Source organism: Chlorocebus sabaeus, chromosome 17 (genome assembly GCF_047675955.1).
Source record: "Chlorocebus sabaeus isolate Y175 chromosome 17, mChlSab1.0.hap1, whole genome shotgun sequence".
Classification (NCBI taxonomy): Eukaryota; Metazoa; Chordata; class Mammalia; order Primates; family Cercopithecidae; genus Chlorocebus; species Chlorocebus sabaeus.
In genome coordinates this window covers 29,559,029-29,581,228 of record NC_132920.1, presented here as the reverse complement: position 1 = coordinate 29,581,228, position 22,200 = coordinate 29,559,029, and the positions used below count along the sequence as shown (strand labels likewise).

General features: G+C 43.4%; 1 long non-coding RNA gene across 3 annotated transcripts; it reads left to right on the top strand.

Moving 5' to 3' along the window:
• The first annotated feature begins 1,642 nt into the window (after positions 1 to 1,642).
• LOC119618245 (uncharacterized) lies at positions 1,643 to 15,874 on the top strand. 3 transcript variants are annotated; one of them, XR_005242874.2, is made up of 3 exons: positions 1,643 to 1,958; positions 2,070 to 2,266; positions 8,599 to 15,874. It is a non-coding gene; the product is annotated as an uncharacterized lncRNA (long non-coding RNA). The 3 variants fall into 3 exon arrangements; XR_012089086.1 differs by lacking the exon at positions 8,599 to 15,874 and adding an exon at positions 4,014 to 8,590; XR_005242873.2 differs by having other exon boundaries at positions 1,643 to 2,266.
• The last annotated feature ends 6,326 nt before the right edge of the window (positions 15,875 to 22,200 follow it).

Sequence of the window (22,200 nt, the reverse complement as noted above, 5' to 3'; positions counted from 1 at the left end):
CTTACAGCTCGGAGGCCTGCACAAACTTTCTAGAGACTTCTCTAGATTCGGAAGTCAGCCTGAGTTTTTAGACTTGCTTCGAAAGGCTTTGGCCCTTGGAAAAAGGAAATCAGCACTCCAGGAACAAGAGTTTCCTCGACTTTGTCTCAACCCAAAGACACTATAGCAGTGCAGTTTTCAAACGTGCTTTGAAAATAAATGGGACAGTGCGTCCCCACTGGATTTTGCGTTTTCCTTTTTATTATAGCCCGTCCCTTTTGTAAAATTGTTACACATCTCCCTACTGCACTAAGAACAGCTCTATCAAAGGCACTTTGAGAAGGAATCAATGCCATGAAAATATGAAGGCCTCTTAAAAGAGAGTTTCTGGAGTTGGGTTTTAATTAACACTTAGATTTTTAAAATCCTGTAACTATTTGGTTACCTTCATAACATTTTTCAAACAAATATTCTTTCTTAACCACCATACAAATCCAAGTTTGTTATTTTTATTTTTAAATGTTATTTATTTATTTTTGAGACAAGTTCTCTTTCTGTCACCCAGGCTGCAGTGTAGTGGTGAGATCATAGCTCACTGCAGCCTCGAACTCCTGGGCTCAGGCTATCCTTCAGCTTCCAGAGCTGGGATTACAGGCCTGAGCCATTGTGCCTGGCTAACATCCAAGTTTATACTGTAATAAAAAATTCCAACCTTTCAGAGAAACTGAAAGTCACAAAGTTATCCCAGTCCCTGTCAAAATTTTGGTAATTTTAAGGTTTTTTCCTACTTAAAATATTATCTAAGTGGTATTACTGGCATTATAATTCCATATATCCTTGTCCTTTTAAAAATGGGTAAAAGTAGGCTGGGCACAGATCTTCTCATAGCAATACTTAAAAATTCATCCTCCTCTTTTTAACAACTGCATGGAATTTTATTACATGGCTGTTCTTTAGGGCACTATGGAAATGTTGTTTATCTTCATTGTAGTAGCAGATACGTGGGTGTGTAAAACAGCCAAAGAGTAAAACTCAATGAGCTGTACATTTCAAATAGATACATTTATTGCATGCAATGCATCCAATGACGGTTTAAAAATATTATCCTATTTGAGATTTGTACTTTGATTTTGTAAAACAAAACCAAACCCAAACCCTTGTTCTTGTACCTAAGAGATGCACCCTGGCACATCTGGAGGTAGAAGCTCATGTTGTGTGTAACTTGATCTCGCAGGCTCTGAAATAAGCATAATGAGCTGTATATTTACAGATTCCCACACAGAGAAAAAATAGCTATGGCAAAAACGCTCATAAATAACAAAACTAGATAAGGGGCAAAAATAAAAGAAATAATAAAACCACATATTTTAAATATTATTCTCGCCGTCACCTTTTCTCTCCCCTTTTCTCCCTCTCCCCTCCTTTCTTCAACAGGTTCCCCCATCCTTCCCTCCTTTCTCGATTCTCTGCGTTTGATCCCCGGTGTATTCCAGCCTCCAGGCAACACGCGTCACTGCGTCCGCCTGGGTCAGGTCAGGGAAAGGACGCGAGGTGGCGCTGTCTCCGGATTCTGTGAGCGGCAGCGCTCTGGGCCCCGCTGGTCTTGTATCGTTTCAGTGACCTTCGCTCCAGTCTTTGGGCTACACTCGGGGCGTAAATTACGATCCTCACTGAAGGGGCGGGACCCTGAGAGGCTTTTTCCTGGTCCCTTAGTTGTGGGTTTTCCTGGGGGCGGTGGAGCCCGTTTCCATCAGAACCGCCCAGAGGCGGGCGCTGCCTTCCAAGGGTGACGCAGCAGCAGGAAGCGTTTTCGGATCCTGGAACCTTGGGCGGCCCGAAGGAGGGACTGAGGTGCATTTCCCTACTCACCTGGCCCCGAATCCACCGCGGTGCTGTTTCAAGCGAGTCAGATTCCAGATCGCGCTCCAGCCCGGACTCGGAATTCCTGCCCCGCGGGTCTGCGTTTCACAGCTGCAGGTGTGAGTGACCCGCAGCTGGAGACCAGAAGCCTGAAGGCAGCTCGGCCCTCCCCAGCCTACAGCGCCGTTATTCAGTTTCTATATCAGTAAACTCTTGTCATTTTTCCGTAGCCCGGGGCGGGGTGACGGGTGATCCCAGTCCTCGCAGTGAACTCCGGGCCGCAGACTTGAAAACGCGTGTGGGCTCCCACCGCAGCCCTGTCCTGAGTTACACACGCGACCCGCGACCGTGCTGGGCCGTTTCTCTTTCTTTTCCGGAGCCAGCAGTGGCGCCTAAAGTCTACGAGGAGAAAATCGCCTGTGTGCTGGTAAGTCCAGGGATCTAAGGCGAGAGCTGAGGGAGAAAACGTAGTTGATGGGCCTGGGAAGAAGCGGCTGGAGGTTGGGTAGAGGGGGAAGGCTTTGGGCAGAAAAGAGCTGGGAGGTTTGGTTGGGGAGGGGCAGCCAGGCCTAGACCCTGGGGAGCGACTCACCCGAAGTCCAAGATCATCACGGCCTCTCCTATCCCATAAAGGGAGGGATTGGCTTCTTGTCTTGTCGCGATAACATCTAAATGCGTTGGAACAAGCTTTACATATTATTATCATCATCAGTGTCATTGAAGTATTAAAAGTCTTTTTGGGGGTGAGCTAAATGAGACCCTCTGCTGGACCTGGCGCAGGGAGAAAAAGTCCTTGAGAGAGGGTAGACACTGTGGAGGGAAGGGCTTGGGACCAGTGTCAGGAGAGCTGGGTCGTTCTCCCTCTCTTTCCCTCACTACCCTTGTGACCTTTAGCAGTGTAAATAATCCCTCTAAGGTGGGGACAGGACCCCAGTCCCTGCTGTGCTCAATAAATTATGATGATCAAAATAAATATCAGTGAATATGGATGGGAAAACTGAGAAATTGTTAAAACTCTGTGATGTATGACATCTTCATCTACAGAAAAGTGTAGGCTAGGGGTCTTGGAGAATGGTTAGTAATCATAGGTAGAGTTCCACTTAAAAAATAAGTTTGTAAGCCTGACGAAGATGGAATGGACACAGTTCCTGATCACAGATGGTTCATTGTCTAATGGAGGATGGCACCAGATGGTAAATGACAGCTGGGCGTGGTGGCACTCGCCTGTAGTCCCAACTACTCAGGAGGTTGAGGTGGCAGGATTGCTCCAGCCCAGGCATTCGAGGCTGATGTGAGCTGTCATCACGCCACTGCACTCCAACTGGGTGACAGAGTGAGATCCCCCAGCCCATTCTAAAAGAAAAAAAAGAGAAAACAAAAACAAAGATAATAGATGAGACTGAAGGCAGGCTGAGTTGGTACCAAACCGTGGGCTAGAATAGTGGTTCTAAAACTCGACTACACATTGGAACCATCCAGGGAGCTTTAAAAGATACTCAGGCTTAGATGTAACCTAGGCTTTGTGAGTCCATTGGTTTTGACTGTGGCCCGGGACCGTGGATATTAAAAACTCTTCAGGTGGTTCTAGGAAGATAGGTTTGAGGACTCCTGGTTAGGTACTCTGAACACTAAGAAATGTGTATTGGGGGCACCGGGTGCGGTGGCTCAAGCCTGTAATCCCAGCACTTTGGGAGGCCGAGACGGGCAGATCACGAGGAGATCGAGACCATCCTGGCTAACACGGTGAAACCCCGTCTCTACTAAAATACAAAAAAAATTAGCCGGGCGAGGTGGCGGGCGCCTGTACTCCCAGCTACTTGGGAGGCTGAGGCAGGAGAATGGCGTGAACCCGGGAGGCGGGGCTTGCAGTGAGCTGAGATCCGGCCACTGCACTCCAGCCTGGGCAACAGAGCCAGACTCCGTCTCAAAAAAAAAAAAAAAAAAAAAAAAAGAAATGTGTATTGGGGAGGAGGCAGTTCTCTCAATTGAAAGAGGCTTTCTGGATGGCGTTATTATTATTGAGATGTAATTCATGTACCTCATAATTTACCTTTTTCAAGTGTACAGTTCAGTGGCTTTTAGCATAATCATGAGTTTGTACTACAGTCGCCATTATCTCATTGGGAAGACATTTTTCTTTTTCTTTTTCTTTTCTTTTCTTTTTTTTTTTTTAGCAGTGGGAGTGGAGAAAGAACAAAGAAATCTGTAATTGGTCGTGAACTTTCTATTTGGCGTGTGGCCCCGCCCTACCCACTTATGATTGGTCCTCATCTCCAGGCGTTCATTTTCATTGGGCGAGCAGTCGCTGGGGTGGGGCTAGGTGACTGATGAAATTTCAGCGGGGCCTTCTCCACAGCCAGGCTGAGTTCCTGCTTCTTGAGCCATTATTAGGTTGGCAAAATTGAGGCCACGGAGATGGGACCTGTCCTGCTATTCCTGACAACACAGTGCCGGCACTGTAAGAACAGCTGAGCAGCCGCCACCGTTCCCACCCAGCCCTGCAGCCCTCCTTTTTATTATTTGCTGACCCCGTAGTCATTTGTGTTTAGGATCCTAATTCTGATTTTCCTTATGTAGCCCGCCAGGCCCTCTGCAGCCTTACTGAGAGCTAGCTTCTAAGAGTGACGTCATTTCTATTTTAAAATTCCTAACCTCAGTACTTGTTAAAGGCGTACTCACAAATCCAATTTTTCCCTGTCCCATAGGGACTTTTCTGAGATAATACATGTTAGACACCTGCTGTTTAGAAGGAATAGGGAAATTCTTAATGTCCTTTTTACATTGTTCTAGTTCTTTCCTTAAATTTGGACGAAGATTTAAGGGTTTAGCTCCTTCATGACCCCCAGATTCCTTTTCCTCCAACCTTCCTGTTGCCCCCTGATCTCCCTGTCCTCTACTTTGTGAGATGTATGGCGTGAGGGCAAGCGTGTTAGGGGATCCCAGGGCTTTTCATTGGGTGAGGGCTCTTTACTATGCTCTTTTTATTTCTCTTTAAGGGGAAACATGGGGTTAATTCACTAATCCAACAAACCCATCACCTCTTGTGAGGATGGGGATTTATTATTCACATAAAGAATTAAAGCTTGGCATACATAGTCCTTATCTGAGCTAAACTTAGGCCAAAAGACCAAAGGCTAACGAATGGGCTCTTTAGGCTGGAGAAAACAGCAATACTTATTTTTTGTTTTTCCTTAATCCTGGTTCGGGGGTTATTGCGCCAAGCCTGTAACATCCTCCCCAGTGGACTATCTGGTGGTATGCTGGAGGGGGCCTCCTTGGCTTCCTCCTTCCTTTGTTCCCTAGTCCTAGAATTCTTGCTTCCCATTTTCGGTTGCTCCCTGAGTCTGAGTCCCCCTGTGTACTCAATGCCCCTTACTGGAGGTCTCTTCACAACCCGCAAGTCAACTGCTTTGTAACTGCTTTGTAACTGCTTTATCCATCTCTGGCCATTTCCTTCCTGGGAGAACAGAACCATGGATTGGGTCTCCGCACTCGCTTCCTATCTAGGCTATGTCTCAGTCACACACACTTGACCTCCGAAAATGCCCAACCACCAAGGCAGTGCTCATAGTCCAATCTTCCTACCTGGGCTTATGCACAAGTTTGCCTGGTTGCCGCGGTGCCTGCTTTTCTTTTTCCCTGTGTCACTTTCGTTGTCTTCTGAATAACAGTTTCAAGTTTGTCTGTGGCTTCTGTGGGGAACCTGGACATCCGGACAGAATGGGCCACGTGAATCCAGTGGTACGCTTTTCCTCTTTCTGCCAAAGTCTCACTTCATGCAAGCTCAGTGATCCCCGTACAGGCCACTAGATTGTAGGAAACAAACTCACCCATCCAAACCCAAAGAATTGTCTCTCTCAGAGAACAGTGAAAGTGAGACTTTTAGCAACAGTTTTGCAGTATGGGGTGTCTGGAATGCAGGCACACCAGGGGCGGTTTCAACAAACAATTTATTCCCTAGTGCCCACGTCCCTCCCCCAGTTCCTCATTAGCTGAGTACTATGGGGTTACAGTCTTTCTGGATGTTGCCTATTGTAGTTTGATTAAAGCTTCCAGTATGTTCTTTACAGTCTTTTTGCTGCATTTTGTTGCAGCCCATAATGCATTACGATTGTCTCAGGACTCCTTAAACATTTAATTTATGGCCCTAATGGCTGCATTTAGGTGATAAGAAAGGGTACAATTATCTATGCTGCAAACTAGCCTAAACTACATTCTTTGGTGAGGTGGGGAGGGGGTCGTCGAGGGGGCCCCAACTGATCGGCACCTGGCTGGTGCATGAAAAGTAAAGCAGGAAGGAGCTGGGGGATGGCTTAGTACATTTTGCTTTTTTCTCTCTTTGTGTCCATGTGTCTCTTTATGTCCATGTTGAACCTATACTGAGGAACATAGAATTGAAAATGAACCATCATGTGTAGCTTATTTTTGACGCCCTTAAGTTCTGCCCAAGCCAAGGCTGGGCCAAGGACCTTGAATGTCCAGCTGTGGCCTCCTCCTGCTGCAGGTGAGGACTGGCACCTGCTCTGTCCCCATCCCGGTCTGTCTCTCAGGCTTACCAGGGTGCATCTAGGTGGGTGAGTTGGGAATTGCGTGCTGATTGCTGAGAGCCTGAATGATCATGGACTCAGAGGGAGCCAATAGTAAAGACAGATGTGATCTGGTGACAGGTTAGAAACTAGAAAGGAATCCGAGGACAGGCAGAGCCTCTAGTCCCTTGCTCTCTGCATCACTCTCCCCTGTTTCTCCAGCCATCAGAAGGACACCAAGAAAAAGACCCATGAGGCTGACGGAGGGCCCCTGCCTGTGCAGTTCCCTTTGTGGCCTCCCTTGTATCAGGGAGGGTCCTGAGTGCACACGGCCATCCTCTTCCACCTTGCAGCTGCCCATGCGCCTCATCCGGGAGCTCTCTCTCGGGGGTGTTGTGTCCTCTGGGTCACTCAAGGCTGTGCTTTTTCCAGGTTCTCACCATGTGGCCCCTGCCGCCCTATGTTTCCCTGCAGATGATATGGACCAGTAGATAAGCAAGTGTCCCTGGGCAATTTGGGGAGTGGGGACCAGCACCCTGCCAGGGCAGCTGGTTCCCTGTTTTCATCCTATGTCCAGGTATTTCTTTTTCCAGCCCCCAGAGTCATAATCCCCAGGGACTGTGTTTTTGGCGCTTTGTTCTGTGCTTGGTGGCCTCACCTTGCCTTTCCTGAGCCAATGTTTTTCTTCTTAACATCTTCATTGCCTGGCAAGTTTAAAATAAGAGACAGTCAGAATTGTTTTCCCCACAGTCAAGTTGTCTGAGGGGAGAGGAGAAAGCAGAAAGTTTTGTGTTTTTGTAAAGGCAGAGGCAGCACAGGGGACAGGGAGAGGCTGGGGTGTCCAGGAAACCCGAGTCTTTCTGCCATTTCCCCACTTCTGTGTGTCTGGCCAGTGGGGTGGTGGCGACTCATCCTTGAACCTAATTGCACTCAGGCCTCAGCAGATGGGATGGTTCATCCCCTGCCCTGCAGCAAGAGGGCCCCGTCCAGGAGGCACCCACAGCAGGGACAGTGCAGGTCTGTGGTCCCTCCTGCTCTCACCTGTGGTGTCTCCCATAGAGCGACTGTCAGTTCTGCTTCACTGTAGGCAGGAATGGTTTTCTCACAGGTCACTGGAATATTGGCCAGAAAAAGGGTATGAAAATCACAAGTTAATTTCTCAAAATTCCTGCTTTAAATGTTGATGATGTCCATCAATGTAATTTCAGCTGGATAATCTTAATAAGATGTCCTCCAATACTGATGCTGTAAAGCATGTTGAGTGGAACAGGAACTCAAATTTGGAGCTTCCTTTCTCGGAGGGTCCATGTGGGAGACCGTGGCTGTGGCAATCACCAGGTGCAGAGGGTGGAGGCAGCCTCAGGATGAGGCGTCTGAAGAAACCCTCTGCTCCCCAAGGAGAAGGAGAAGATCCCCTGTGAGCTGCAATGGCAGCGGCCTGGGTGGAATCCCTGCTAGGAACATGGCAGGAAGGCTGTGCAGCCTCACAAAGCAGCAGTTCTGGGATGGAGCTGTGTTTCCAGGGATGAGTGCACCAGGCAGGGGCAATCACAGCCCAAGTGTAGGTTATGGGGAGGGGAGGGCTCCTTGAACAAGGGGGTCCCCAGCATCAGGTCAGGTGCAGACTCCATCTAGCCACGGATTTCCATGCTGGCCCTGTGAGCCCCAGGGCTTCCTGATGGGATCTCCCATTAGAAGCTGCCTGCTCAGAGCTGGGAGGGGAGAAACGCTGAGCTGCAGGTGGAGAGCAGAACCCACAGTGTGCAGGGTCTGCCCTGGTGTGCAGGTGCCTCCGCAGATGAGGAGGGCCTGGGGACTGAAGGGGAGAAGGACCCTGTGTGTGTGTGACCCAGCCCAGGACTGGAGGACATGGAGACAGGGCCAGGGCCTCTCTTTGGGGAGGCCTCCCACTGTGTCAGGGCTGGTCAGGCGTGAGAGGAGGGGAGGGCACTGAGTTTCCTCCTGGGTCTTGTTCCTGAGTCCTGGGGTCCTTTCACTCCCTGCGTGATGGGTGCTGGGCACAGGGCAGGTGCTGATGCTGATGGAGTCATGGCAGGGAACTGGCAGGGGCTGTGGAAAGTGCCATGGGAGGGAGAAAAAAGTGGGGATGTCATCTTCCCTCAGAGAAAGGGTGAATCTGATTTTGGAGTGACTGAGGAGGGAGAAGTCCTCAGGGAATAAAAGCAGCGCCCTGCACCCAGTGGAACATTTACTGTTTCTCTCTTTTCTCCAGAGCATGGGAACCTACAGGCCTGGATCAACACCCGGCTGGGACAGGAGACCAGCAGGGCAGTGCACAGCTGGGATTTCAGTCTCTCGTGTCATCTCATGGGTCCACTGGCTCCACTGAGGGCAGCTAGACTCTGCAGCCAGGCGACCTGGATTCAACTCCCTTCCTGGGTCTCACCAGCACTTTCACTCTTGGTGCCTCAGTTTCCTCATCTATGAAATGGGGAAATTAACAGCATTTATTTCTTGTGGTTGGATGAATGATAAGGGTTACCATATATGAGGTGTTTGCAGCTGTGCCATGTTATTTTTGTTATTTTGTTATTATATTTTAATATATCACATGTGCAGTAATTGTATTATTATAGGTGAACTTTATGAGTGAGTGTCTTGGTGACGATTCCTCCTGGGGAGCCAGGACCAGCTTTTCTGGCACCTTGAGGTCCCCTCATCCCTATTCCACTCTCCTGCATTACCCTATTCTGCTCTGTCTTCATATTTTATACTATAGATATTTAACGTTTAAATAGACATTTCTGGTCTGCGTTTTATTTCAAGTGTCTGGGAAGGGATAGAGTGTGAGGTTCAGGAGAGAAGGAGAGGTCTGTCTGGATGCCTTGATACAGCACAGAGAAATCTCCCCTCCTCCCCCACATCTCCCCACCGGTTCTCAGTGAAGAACAGATTCACAGCAGCACCGAAAGGGTTGAGAATGGATGGGGGACATCTGGGGCCAATGTTCAAGGGCTGACCCTGTGGGGGACACCTGCCCTGCAGAGTTGGAGCCCACATGTGATGATGTAGATCTGAAGATGATATCCGGGAGGTGACAGAGTGCTTTGGGGTTTCCTGATTATGAAGAGTAGAGGTCAGTGCTTCTGGGGTGAAGTGACTGCTAGGGACATGTGAACGGAATTAATGCAGAATAAATGAGCTGGGAATGAGGATGAGTAAAGCAAGCATCAGTATCTCCTGCCATCAGTTCAGACTGACTGGGGAGGTGGGATAGTTACTGACCGTGTTGTGTGGTTCTTCCTAACTTCCTGGTTTTGGGGGCACAGGTGGGTGGTGCTGTTCTTGGTCAGGGCAGCCTGAGCTCTACCCAGGTAAAGCAGTGGAGGCAGAGAGAGTTAGGGGAGCAACTGTGAAACTGACCAAGGCAGGGATGGGAGCCCTCTGTGCAGCAGTAGCAGATGCAGAACCTGCCTGGATGCAAGAGAAAGATTAGGAACCCTAGCTGGGTCCTGTTCCCTGCCTGCCTGTGTTCACAGGGTAACCAGTAAGGGAGCTGGGGTAGGGAATTCGTTCATAAGGTATCTATCCAGAGATGTGTTTATAGATATATTCTTTCATGTTTGTATTCAGGTTTGTTGTCACAGACACATTTATCCATGCGTGTTTTATGTTTAAGTTACTTTAGAATGTCTCAGTAACACAATGTTCATTGGTGCTGCCTCTCTCTCTACACACACACACAGACACTCATACACACACACACATATTCACACACGTGCTATACAAACATACCTACCTGTATCTATAAAGAGATATGTTATTTTATTTTTTGTTTTGTAAATTCGTATACATTCATGGGGCACCAGCGCAATTTTGCTACGTTGCTATATTGAGTTGTGGTAAAGGCAGGGCCTTCAGTGCATCCGTCACTGGAGCCGGCCACATTGTACCCACCAAGAAACCCTTCTCATCGTACACCCACTGCCAACCACCCTTACCCTTCTGGGTCACTATTGGCCATCATTCCACATGCTGCTTTCATGTATATAAAGAGATATTAAGCAAATATGGCAAAGTGGTAACTTGAATTTTACTGCACTATTCTTTCAGATTCTTTGCACATTTGAAAATTTATACAATTATAAGTTGGAAGAATGAGGGAAAACAGAGAGAGAGAGAGCGAGAGAGAGAGAGAGAGAGAGAGAGCGAGCTGAACTGGAATAGGTTAGGGGTTGTGTCCCACTAGGAACCATAATTGATCTTTGCCATTTTGAAAGTGTGTCCCCTGAGCTGCCTTCATAGAGTCCTGGAGGGAAACCTGTTTTCACAGTAATACCAAGATGCCATCTGCCTGTTTCATTACGTTGACTTTTCCATTAATGCTGCAAATGCCAAGGTAAGTAACACAGCCAGCACCTTAGCAGAACCAAGGCAGTATCACCAAGCCACAGTCCCACTTCAGATTATCTTTGATGGAGCAGTAAAAATTTATGTTTATTAAATTTTGATCCCTCAGTACATGTCTTTAATATTATTTGAGAGAAAGTGGGAAATATGCATAAAACCCTTACTACACAGAGAAGTACTATGGTAGCCTTGAGGAAAGGCACTTGTGTTGACTCAGTTATGAGTTCAACCAGCAGATCTCCTTCACCCACTGGAAGACAATTTCATTATTTTCAGTTTGAAGGTGTTATGGATAAAGCTGCAAGAGTATTTGTGTACAGGTGTTTTGTGAACATAACGTTTTCCCTTGTTTGAAATAAGTGCCTAGGAGGTCAGTTGCTAGTCATAAGATAAATTGCATGTTAAGTTTGAAGAAAACTGCAATACCCATTTCCAGAGTGGCTGTACCATTTTAAAATCCTTCCTACCAGCAACATAAGAGTGACCCAGTTTCTGTGCATCCTTGCCAGCACCTGTTGTTACCTTTATTTTGTATTTCAGCCATTCTCATGATTGTGGTTTTAATTTGTATTTTTCCTACTGGATAATCATGTTGAGTGTCTTTTCATTTGCTTGTTAGCCCAGTGTTTATCCTCTTCAGAGAAATGTCTGTTCTTGTCTTGCTCATTGCCTGTTTTGTATTTGAATTTCATTTTTACTGTTGGGTTTTTAAATGTCTTCATACATTCTGAGTGCAGGTCTTTACAGAATATGTTGTCTGTAAATATCTTCTCTCATGCTGTAGCTTGCTTTTTTATGCTCTTCACAGGTCTCTCACAGAGCAACAGTTTTTAATGTTGATAAGATCTAATGTATTAACTTTTTCTTTTATGGATCATACTTTTGGAGTTATGTCTAAGAACTCTTTGTCCAGTCTTAGTTCTGATGACTTTTTCTTCAAAGGTTGTAATTTAAAGTTTTGAATTTATTTATTATTTATTTTAGAAAAAAAAAAAATTTGGCCTAGGCTGTCCTTGAACTCCTGGGCTCCAGGGATCCTCCCACCTCAGCCTCCCGAGTAGCTGAGAGTACAGGCCTGTGATACCAGACCTGGCTCAATGTTTGCCATTTTAACTCTGTGTCTTACATTAAAGTTTGTGATTCATTTTGAGTTATTTTTTGTATAAAGTGAGATTTGGGCTCAGGGTTTTTCCACTGCGGTTGTCTAGTTGCTCCAGCACCGTTTGTTGGGCAAGCTCTCCTTCCTTCATTGAATTGCTTTTGTGCTTTTGTAAAAGTCAGTTGAGCATATTTGTATGTTTTGCTCACTTTCAGTTGAGTTGCTTGTCTTCTTACATTGAGTTTAAGAACTTGTCACATGTTCTGGATACATGTTCTTCATCGCAAACGTAATTTGTGATAAATTGTGAAATATTTACTCCCAGTCTATGGCTTGTCTTCTCATTTTCTCAATTACATCTTTTGGAGCACTCAAGTTTTAAATTTTAACTAAGCCCAATTTCTCTATCTTTTTTTTTTCACTTGTAGATCATGCTTTTGGTATTTTTATCTAAGAATCTTTTGCCTAACTACCCAAAGTCACAAAAAATTTCTCTTATATTTTCTTTTAGAAATTTTATAGTTTTAACTCATAAATTTTAGCTCTATAGGTCTCTAATTTGTTGGAGCTGATATTTTATATGGTGTTAAGTGTCACATTGAATTACCTATGCAACTTCATTGAAAATCAATTGACCAAAAAAAAAAAAAATTTGTAAGAAGGTCTTTCTAGATTTTCACTTCTGTTCCTTTCTGTTCATTGATCTCTATGTCTGTCAGTTTCATACTGTCCGGATTTTTATAGTTTTACATGACATTCCTTTTTTTTGTTCAAATTTGTGTTGGCTCTTCTGCATCCTCTGCATTTTCATATACATTTTTAGGCTTATTTTGTCAGTTTTCTATGAAATGTCTGCTGGGATTTTGATACCAATTGTGTTGAACCTATAGATCTATTAGGGGAGAACTGCCATCTTAACAATATTATTGAGCTTTCCAACCGCATCTCTCCATTTATTTAGACCTTTAATTTCTCTCAGTAATGTTTTTTTATTTTCAGTGAACAAACACTGCTCCTTTCCTAAATTTATTCCTATTTCACCCTTTTGGTAACTACTGTGATAGGAAAGTTGAGACTTTCATTGCTTGTATAGATAAATATGTTAATAATTAATTTTTATATTGATTTTATATACTATGGGCCCTTCTGGATTCATTTCTTAGTGCTAGCAGACTTTTATCTGCTTGTGAATTCTACAGACAAGGTCATGTTATCTGTGAATAGAGTTTTATGTTTTCCATTTTATCTCGATGCCTTTAATTTTTAATTTTCTGCCTTAGCGCACTGGCTACTATCTCCAGTACAACATTAAGTGGAAGTGGAAGTACAATGTTAAGTGGAAGACTGGACGTCCTTGCATTGATCCCCATCTTAGGAGAAAAGCATTCAGTCTTTCTTCATTAAGCATGATTTTAGCTGTGGGTGTTTTATAGATGCCCTTTATCAGAGTGAGGAAGGTCCCCTCCATTCCTATTTTGTTGAAACTTACGAACATGAGTGGTGTTAACATACCTGTCAACTGTTTCTTCTGCATCTTTTGAGATAATTATATCTTTTACTTCATTAATACAGTGCTTTCCATTCATTGATTTCAAATGTTAATCCAACCTTATTTTCCTGGGATGAATCTCATTGGTCATGGAGTATAATCCTTTTTTATGTGGCATTTTATTGTCTGCCAATGTTTGTTGAGGACATTTTCATTTGCATTTATTGCTGATACTGGTCTCTGGTATTCTTTTCTTGTGAGTCTTGGTCTAACTTTGATATTAGGGTAATGCTAGTTCCGTAAATGCGCTGAAAAGTCTTCCCTCCTCTTTTCTTGTCTGACAGAGCTTTTGAAATATTTGATAGAATTCACCAGTGAAGATATTTGGGTTTTGGCATTTCCTTGTCAGAAGGTTTTTAAATTACTGACTTAGTGTACAGTTCTATTCAGATTTTCTCTTTACTTTTGATGCAGTTTTGAAAATTTGTTTTTATTTTATTTTTTATTTTATTATTATTATTTTTTTGAGATGGGGTCTCACTCTGTCACCCAGGCTGGAGTGCAGTGGCGCATCTCAGCTCACTGCAAGCTCTGCCTCCTGGACTTAGCCATTCTCTTGCCTTAGCCTCCCTAGTAGCTGGAAATACAGGCGCCCACCACCACGTCTGGCTAATTTTTTTTTTTTTGTATTTTTAGCAGAGATGGGGTTTCAGCGTGTTAGCCAGGATGCTCTCGATCATCTGGCCTCGTGATCCACCTGCCTCGGCCTCCCAAAGTGCTGGGATTACAGGCGTGAGCCACTGCACTCAGCCAGTTTTGGCAATTTCTATCTTTGTATGAATCTGTCCATTCAATCTAAATGGTCTAACTTGTTGGCCCAGATTTCTCAGCCTATTCACTTATAATGCTTTTTAACTTCCTAAGGGTCATTAGTGATAATCTCTCTTTTGTTCACAATTTTGGTAATTTATCTCATTTCTCATAATCTCTGTTTTGACTGTTGGTCAAGAAAACAGGCAGAGGCAGCAGATGGCTCTGTGACAGAGTCCCTAGTGGGAAGGCTTTGATCATATACAGCTGGCAAGCCAGACTGATGCCAGGAACCCCAAAGGAGCTGCCAATGGATCTTGACAGGAAAGTCACTGATCCTGGATTGGGCTATACTCAATCAGAGGTAGATGTCAATGCTTCAAGGGCCATAGAAAAACAAGAAAAGAAGAGATTGCACCAATTTGGACTGCTGTGTCACATTTCTTTACACAGGAAAACACACTTTACAGCCTCAAACAGCCAACAATGCACAGGGAGATGTCCTCCTCAGGAGAAAACTTTGATAGAAAATTGAAATGGTCAATTGAAACACTGATTGTCTAAAAACTGCCAATATGATTGTTGGGCAATATAAACACGAAGGACTGGCTTTTATATCTCCATAAATGTGCTCACTGTCAACATGGGTGGGGCTGCAAGAGTGACTCCACTAGGCAGCTTCCTCTCTTTGTCCTGATGGATCAGGACAATGCTGTTATGACTGTACATACAATTCTTCCTAATGGGAGAGGATGCTGGAGTAATGACTATACTTCACCTCAAATTTCTTTTTTCATATGTGATGCCGTGGTACTAGGAATAGGGATGTAAATAAAAGTGCCAGAAACAGGAATTATCCCTAAGCCAAAAACCATAACTATATTTTTACACCTGTATGTAAGAATCCCCAAGCAACTCAAGGATTGTGCTATGCCTTCATTTCACCTGGCAAAGTCAGATTTAACTGTAAGTAGAGCTATGTAGCCTGGTGGTCTAATAGTCCCAACTAGTTCCTTCCCTATGTAACCTACCCTCTATGATCAAGAGTAGACTGAGGGAAGACATGCTAGAATACTATTGCTGCCTGCAGTCTAGACCAGCACAGCAGCCAAACCTAATGTCACTTCCAAAACCTGAAAAGACTGATATAAAGGGACAGAAAGAGGAATAGTGGCTGAGGGTAAGTGAATAAATCAAAGGGTTATGTAGTGAGGAAAATTCAATATTAGCTTAACTCCTCAAAAGTAGTGTGAGCAAGAGAAGATATTGTCTCTTAGTTCAATTATACTGGATGCCTAAAAGGGAGAAGCCATATGTCCCTGAGACCATTCATGTTTTGGAACCCGGTAAGATTGAGTGGTGTCTGCAAAGCTGAATGACTTCATTCTGGGAGACATATTCATCCAAGAGGATGATAAACTGGCCTAATTTTGAATGACTGAATGAGACTCTGATAATATGCCAATATGTCTTTACAGTTATAATCCTTTCCTGTAAAAGATATGTGGTCAAAGAAAAACATGTAGTCTTTGTCCCTGGTTTCTCCTAAAAACCTCAGACTCTTGAGAGATAAGAGTGTCTTTAGAATACTGATGACAGGATTCTTGGCTGAGCAGATCCTAGTTATCTTGAGAATGGGGGCTGGCTGCCAGAGACACATACCTGTGATGAGAACGTTGTCTTATTCCATTTTGTGTTGCTATAAATAAATGTCTGAGACTGACTAATTTACATAAACAAGGTTCATGTGGCTCAGGATTCTGATGGCTGGAAATGTTTGAGCATTTAGTGAGGGCCTCAGGCTGCTTCCACTCATGGCAGAAGGCAAAGGGGAGCTGGTATGTGCAGAGATCACATGGTAACAGAGGAACAGAGAGAGTAGGAATTTGCCAGGCTCTTTTTAACAACTAGTTCTCATGGAAAATAATAGAGCAACAATTCATTCACTCCAGAGAGAGGGCAGGATCTCTCTATTCATAAAAAATTTGTCCCCATGACCCGAACGGCACAGGCCCCACATCCCACAGTGGGCATCAGATTTTAACATGAGGTATCAAGGGATAAATACTTATATAATTGCACCCTGTCGCTAGCCAGCCAAAGCTCATGTTCTTCTCACATTGCAAAACACAATAATCTCCCAATTGTCCCAAATTATTTTAGGTTGTTCCAGCATCAACTCAAAATTCCAGAGTCTCATCTGAGACTCAAGGTGAGTTCTCAAAGCTATAAGCTTTGAGCCAGTAAAATTTTTAAAAATATATTATTTACCTCTAAAATATTAATACAACAGTGGAAAAGACATTTCTTATACATTTCCATCCCAAAAAGAATAAATGGGCCAAAAGAAATGAATGCAGTCTTCTCACAGGCTGAAACTCATCATAGCAGAGATTAAAATTTAAGACTCTAAAATAATCTCCTTTAACTCTATATTTTGAATCCTGAACATATTGACTGGTTCAAGTTCTGGGCTCATAATGCCATTTGTAGCCCCACATTTATGGCTTTGCTGAACATAACCCATATAGCTGCTCTCATGGGTGAAAACTGAATGCCTATGGTTTTCCAGGCTGAGGCTGCACTTTACCAGTGGCTCTACAATTTAGTAGTCCTGGCAGGGGGCCTGCTGCTGCAGCTGCACTAGGAATTGTCCTGGGTGTTAAATTTCCCCTTTAAATATCAGTTTCAGTTTTGGGTCATTTCTTTGATCCCACGTATGTGCAAAGGCTATTACAAGCAGCCAGGCCAAATCTTGAATGTTATGCTACTTAGAAATTTCTTCCATCAGATACCCTTAATCATCACTCTCAGGTTCAACGTTCCACAGATCCCTAGGGAGGGGGCACAATGCCTCCAAGTCCTTTGCCAATGCATAACAAAAGTGACCTTTCCTGTAGGTCCCAATCAGTTCCTTGTCTCCATCTGAGACCTCATCAGCCTGGACTCTATTGTCCATATCACTATCAGCATTTTGGTCACAACAACTTAACAAATCTCTAGGAAGTTCCAAATTTTCCCTCATTTTCTTGTCTTCTGAACTCTTCAAAGTCTTCCAACCTCTGCCTGTTATCCAGTTACAAAATCATTTCCACATTTTCAGCTACCTTTATAGCAATATCCAACTTCTGGTGCCAATTTTCTGAATTAGTTGATTCTCACACTGTTATAAAGAAATACCTGACAGGGGAGGTTCCAAGATGGTCTAATAGGAACAGCGCCAGTCAACAGCTCCCAGCGTGAGTGACGCAGAAGACAGGTGATTTGTGCGTTTCCAACTGAGGTACTGGGTTCATCTCACTGGTGCTTGTTGGACAGTGGGTGCAGCCCATGGAGCAGGGCGGGGCATCTCCTCACTTGGGAAGTACAGGGGGTCAGGGAATTCCCTTTCCTAGCCAAGGGAAGCCGTGACAGATGGTATCTGGAACATCAGGTCACTCCCACCCTAATTCTGTGCTTTTCCAATGGTCTTAGCAAATAGCACACCAGGAGATTATATCCTGCACCTGGCTCAGAGGGTCCCATGCCAACAGAGCCTCACTCATCCAGGAGAAATTCTCCAACCTAGCGAGGCAGGCCAACAATCAAAATCAGGAAATACAGAAAATACCACAAATATACTCCATGAGAAGAGCAACTCCAAGACACATAATTGTCAGATTCACCAAAGCTGAAATGAAGGAAAAAATGTTAAGGGCAGCCAGAGAGAAAGGTCGGGTTACCACAAAGGGAAGCCCATCAGACTAACAGCAGATCTCTTGACAGAAACTCTACAAGCCAGAAGACAGTGGGGGCCAACATTCAACATTCTTAAAGAAAAGATTTTTCAACTCAGAATTCCATATCCACCCAAACTAAGCTTCATAAGTGAAGGATAAATAAAATCCTTTACCAACAAGCAAATGCCGAGAGATTTTATCACCACCAGACCTGCCTTACAAGAGCTCCTGAAGGAAGCACTAAACATGGAAAGGAATAACCTGTACCAGCTACTGTAAAAACATGCCAAATTGTAAAGACCATTGATGCTAGGAAGAAACTGCATCAACTAATGAGCAAAATAACCAGCTAACATCATAATAACAGGATCAAATTCACACATAAAAATATTAACCTTTAATGTAAATGGGCTAAATGCTCCAATTAAAAGACACAGACTGGCAAATTCGATAGTCAACACCCATCAGTGTGCTATTTTCAGGAGACCAATCTCACATGCAGAGATACACACAGGCTAAAAATAAAGGGATGGAGGAAGATCACCAAGCAAATGGAAAACAAAAAAAAGCAGGGGTTACCATCCTAGTCTCTGATGAAATAGACTTTAAACCAACAAAGATCAAAAGAGACAAAGAAGGCCATTACATAATGGTAAAGGGATCAGTTCAACAAGAAGAGCTAACTATCCTAAATATATATGCACCCAATACAGGAACACCCAGATTCATAAAGCAAACTCTTAGAGACCTACAAAGAGACTTAGACTCCTACACAATAATAATGGGAGGCTTTAACACCCCACTGTCAATATCAGACAGATCAAAGAGACAGAATGTTAACAAGGATATCCAGGAAATGAACTCAGCTCTGCACCAAGCGGACCTAATAGACATTTACAGAGCTCTCCACCCCAAATCAACAGAATATACATTCTTCTCAGCACGACATCACACTTATTCCAAAATTGACCACATAGTTGGAAGAAAAGCACTCCTCAGCAAATGCAAAAGAACAGAAATTATAACTAACTATCTCTCAGACCACAGTGCAATCAAACTAGAACTCAGGATTAAGAAACTCACTCAAAACAGACAACTACATGGAAACTGAACAACCTGCTCCTGAATGACTACTGGGTACATAACGAAATGAGGGCAGAAATAAAGATGTTCTTTGAAACCAATGAGAACAAAGACACAACATACCAGAATCTCTGGAACACATATAAAGCAGTGTGTCGAGGGAAATTTATAGCACCAAATGCCCACAAGAGAAAGCAGGAAAGATCTAAAATCGACACCTTAACATCACAATTAAAAGAACTAGAGAAGCAAGAGCAAACACATTCAAAAGCTAGCAGAAGTCAAGAAATAACTAAGATCAGAGCAGAACTGAAGGAGATAGAGACACAAAAAACCCTTCAAAAAAATCAATGATCCCAGGAGTTGGTGTTTTGAAAAGATCAACAAAATTGATAGACCGCTAGCAAGACTAATAAAGAAGAAAAGAGAGAAGATTCAAACAGATGAAATAAAAAATGATAAAGGGGATATCACCACTGATCCCACAGAAATACAAACTACCATCATAGAATACTATAAACACCTCTATGCAAATAAAGTAGAAAATCTAGAAGAAATGGATAAATCCCTGGAGACATACACCCTCCCAAGACTAAACCAGGAAGAAGTTGAATCCCTGAATAGATCAATAACAAGCTCTGAAATTGAGGCAATAATTAATAGCCTACCAAACAAAAAAAGTCCCAGACCAGATGGACTCACAGTCGAATTCTACCAGAGGTACAAAGAGGAACTGGTACCATTCCTCCTGTAACTACTCCCATCACCAGAAAAAGAAGGAATCCTCCCTAACTCATTTAATGAGGCCAGCATCACCCTGACACCAAAGCCTGGCAGAGACACAATAAAAAAAGATAATTTTACACCAATATCCCTGATGAACATCAAGGCAAAAATCCTCAATAAAATACTGGCAAACCGAATCCAGTAGCACATCAAAAAGATTATCCACCACGATCAAGTTGGCTTCATCCCTGGGATACAAGGCTGGTTCAACATATGCAAATCTATAAATGTAATCCATCATATAAACACAACTAAAGACAGAAACCACATGATTATCTTAATAAATGCAGAAATGACCTTCGACAAAATTCAACAGCCTTCATGCTAAAAACTCTCAAAAACTAGGTATTGATGGGATGTATCTCAAAACAATAAGAGCTATTTATAACAAACCCACAGCCAATATCATACTGAATGGGCAAAACCAGGAAGCATTCCCTTTGAAAACTGGCACGAGACAGGGATGCCCTCTCTCACCACTCCTATTCAACATAGTGTTGGAAGTTCTGGCCAGGGCAATCAGGCAGGAGAAAGAAATAAAGGGTATTCAATTAGGAAAAGAAGAAGTCAAATTGTCCCTATTTGCAGATGACATGATTGTATAATTAGAAACCCCATCGTCTCAGCCCAAAATCTCCTTAAGCTGATAAGCAACTTCAGCAAAGTCTCAGGATACATAATCAATGTGCAAAAATCACAAGCATTCCTATACACCAATGACAAACAGCCAACTCATGAGTGAACTCCCACTGACAATTGCTTCAAAGGGAATATAATACCTAGGAATCCAACTTACGAGGGATGTGAAGGACCTCTTCAAGGAGAACTACAAACCACTGCTTAATGAAATAAAAGAGGACACAAACAAATGGAATAACATTCCATGTTCATGAATAGGAAGAACCAGTATCGTGAAAATGGCCATACTGCCCAAGGTAATTTGTAGATTCTATGCCATCCCCATCAAGCTACCAATGACTTTCTTCACAGAATTGGAAAAAGCTACTTTAACGTTCATATGCAACCAAAAAAGAGTTGGCATTGTCAACACAATCCTAAGCCAAAAGAACAAAGCTGGAGGCATCATGCCACCTGACTTCAACCTATACTACAAGGCGACAGTAACCAAAACAGCATGGTACTGGTACCAAAATAGAGATATAGACCAATTGAACAGAACAGAGCCCTCAGAAATAATACCACACATCTACAGCCATCTGATCTTTGACAAACCTGACAAAAACAAGAAACGGGGAAAGGATTCCCTGTTGAATAAATGGTTCTGGGAAAACTGGCTAGCCATATGTAGAATGCTGACACTGGATCCCTTCCTTACACCTTATACAAAAATTAATTCAAGATGGATTAGAGACTTAAATGTTAGACCTAAAACCATAAAAACCCTAGAAGAAAATCTAGGCAATATCATTCAGGACATAGGCATGGGCAAGGCCTTCATGACTAAAACACCAAAAGCAATGGCAACAAAAGCCAAAATTGACAAATGGGATCTAATTAAACTAAAGAGCTTCTGCACAGCAAAAGAAACTATCATCAGAGTGAACAGGCAACCTACAGAATGGGAGAAAATGTTTATACTCTACCCATCTGACAAAGGGCTAATATCCAGAATCTACAAAGAACATAAACAAATTTACAAGAAAAAATCAAACAACCCCATCAAAAAGTGGGCAAAGGATATTAACAGACACTTCTCAAAACAAGACATTTATGCAGCCAACAGATATATGAAAAAATGCTCATCATCACTGGCCACCAGAGAAAAAAGTTAGGAAACAACAGGGGCTGGAGAGGGATGTGGAGAAATAGGAACACTTTCACACTGTTGGGGGGAGTGTAAACCAGTTCAACCATTGTGGAAAACAGTGTGGCAATTCCTCAGGGATCTAGAACTAGAAATACCATTAGACCCAGCCATCCCATTACTGGGTGTATACCCAATGGATTATGAATCATGCTGCTATAAAGATACATGCACACGTATGTCTATTGCAGCACTATTCACAATAGTAAAGACTTGGAACCAACCCAGATGTCCATCAATGATAGACTAGATTAAGAAAATGTGGCACATATACACCATGCAATACTATGCAGCCATAAAAATGTATGAGTTCCTGTCCTTTGTAGGGACATGGATGAAGCTAGAAACCATCATTCTGAGCAAACTATTGCAAAGACAGAAAACCAAACACCCAATGTTCTCACTCACAGGTGGGAACTGAACAATGAGATCACTTGGACACAGGAAGGGGCGTGTCACACAGTGGGGCCTGTCATGGGGTGGGGGGAGCAGGGAGGAATAGCATGAGGAGATATACCTAATGTAAAGGATGAGTTAATGGGTACAGCACACCAACATAGAACATGTTTACATATGTAATGAACCTACACACTGTGCACACTTAAAGTATGATAATAATTGAAAAAAGAAATACCTGAGAGTTCGTAATTTAT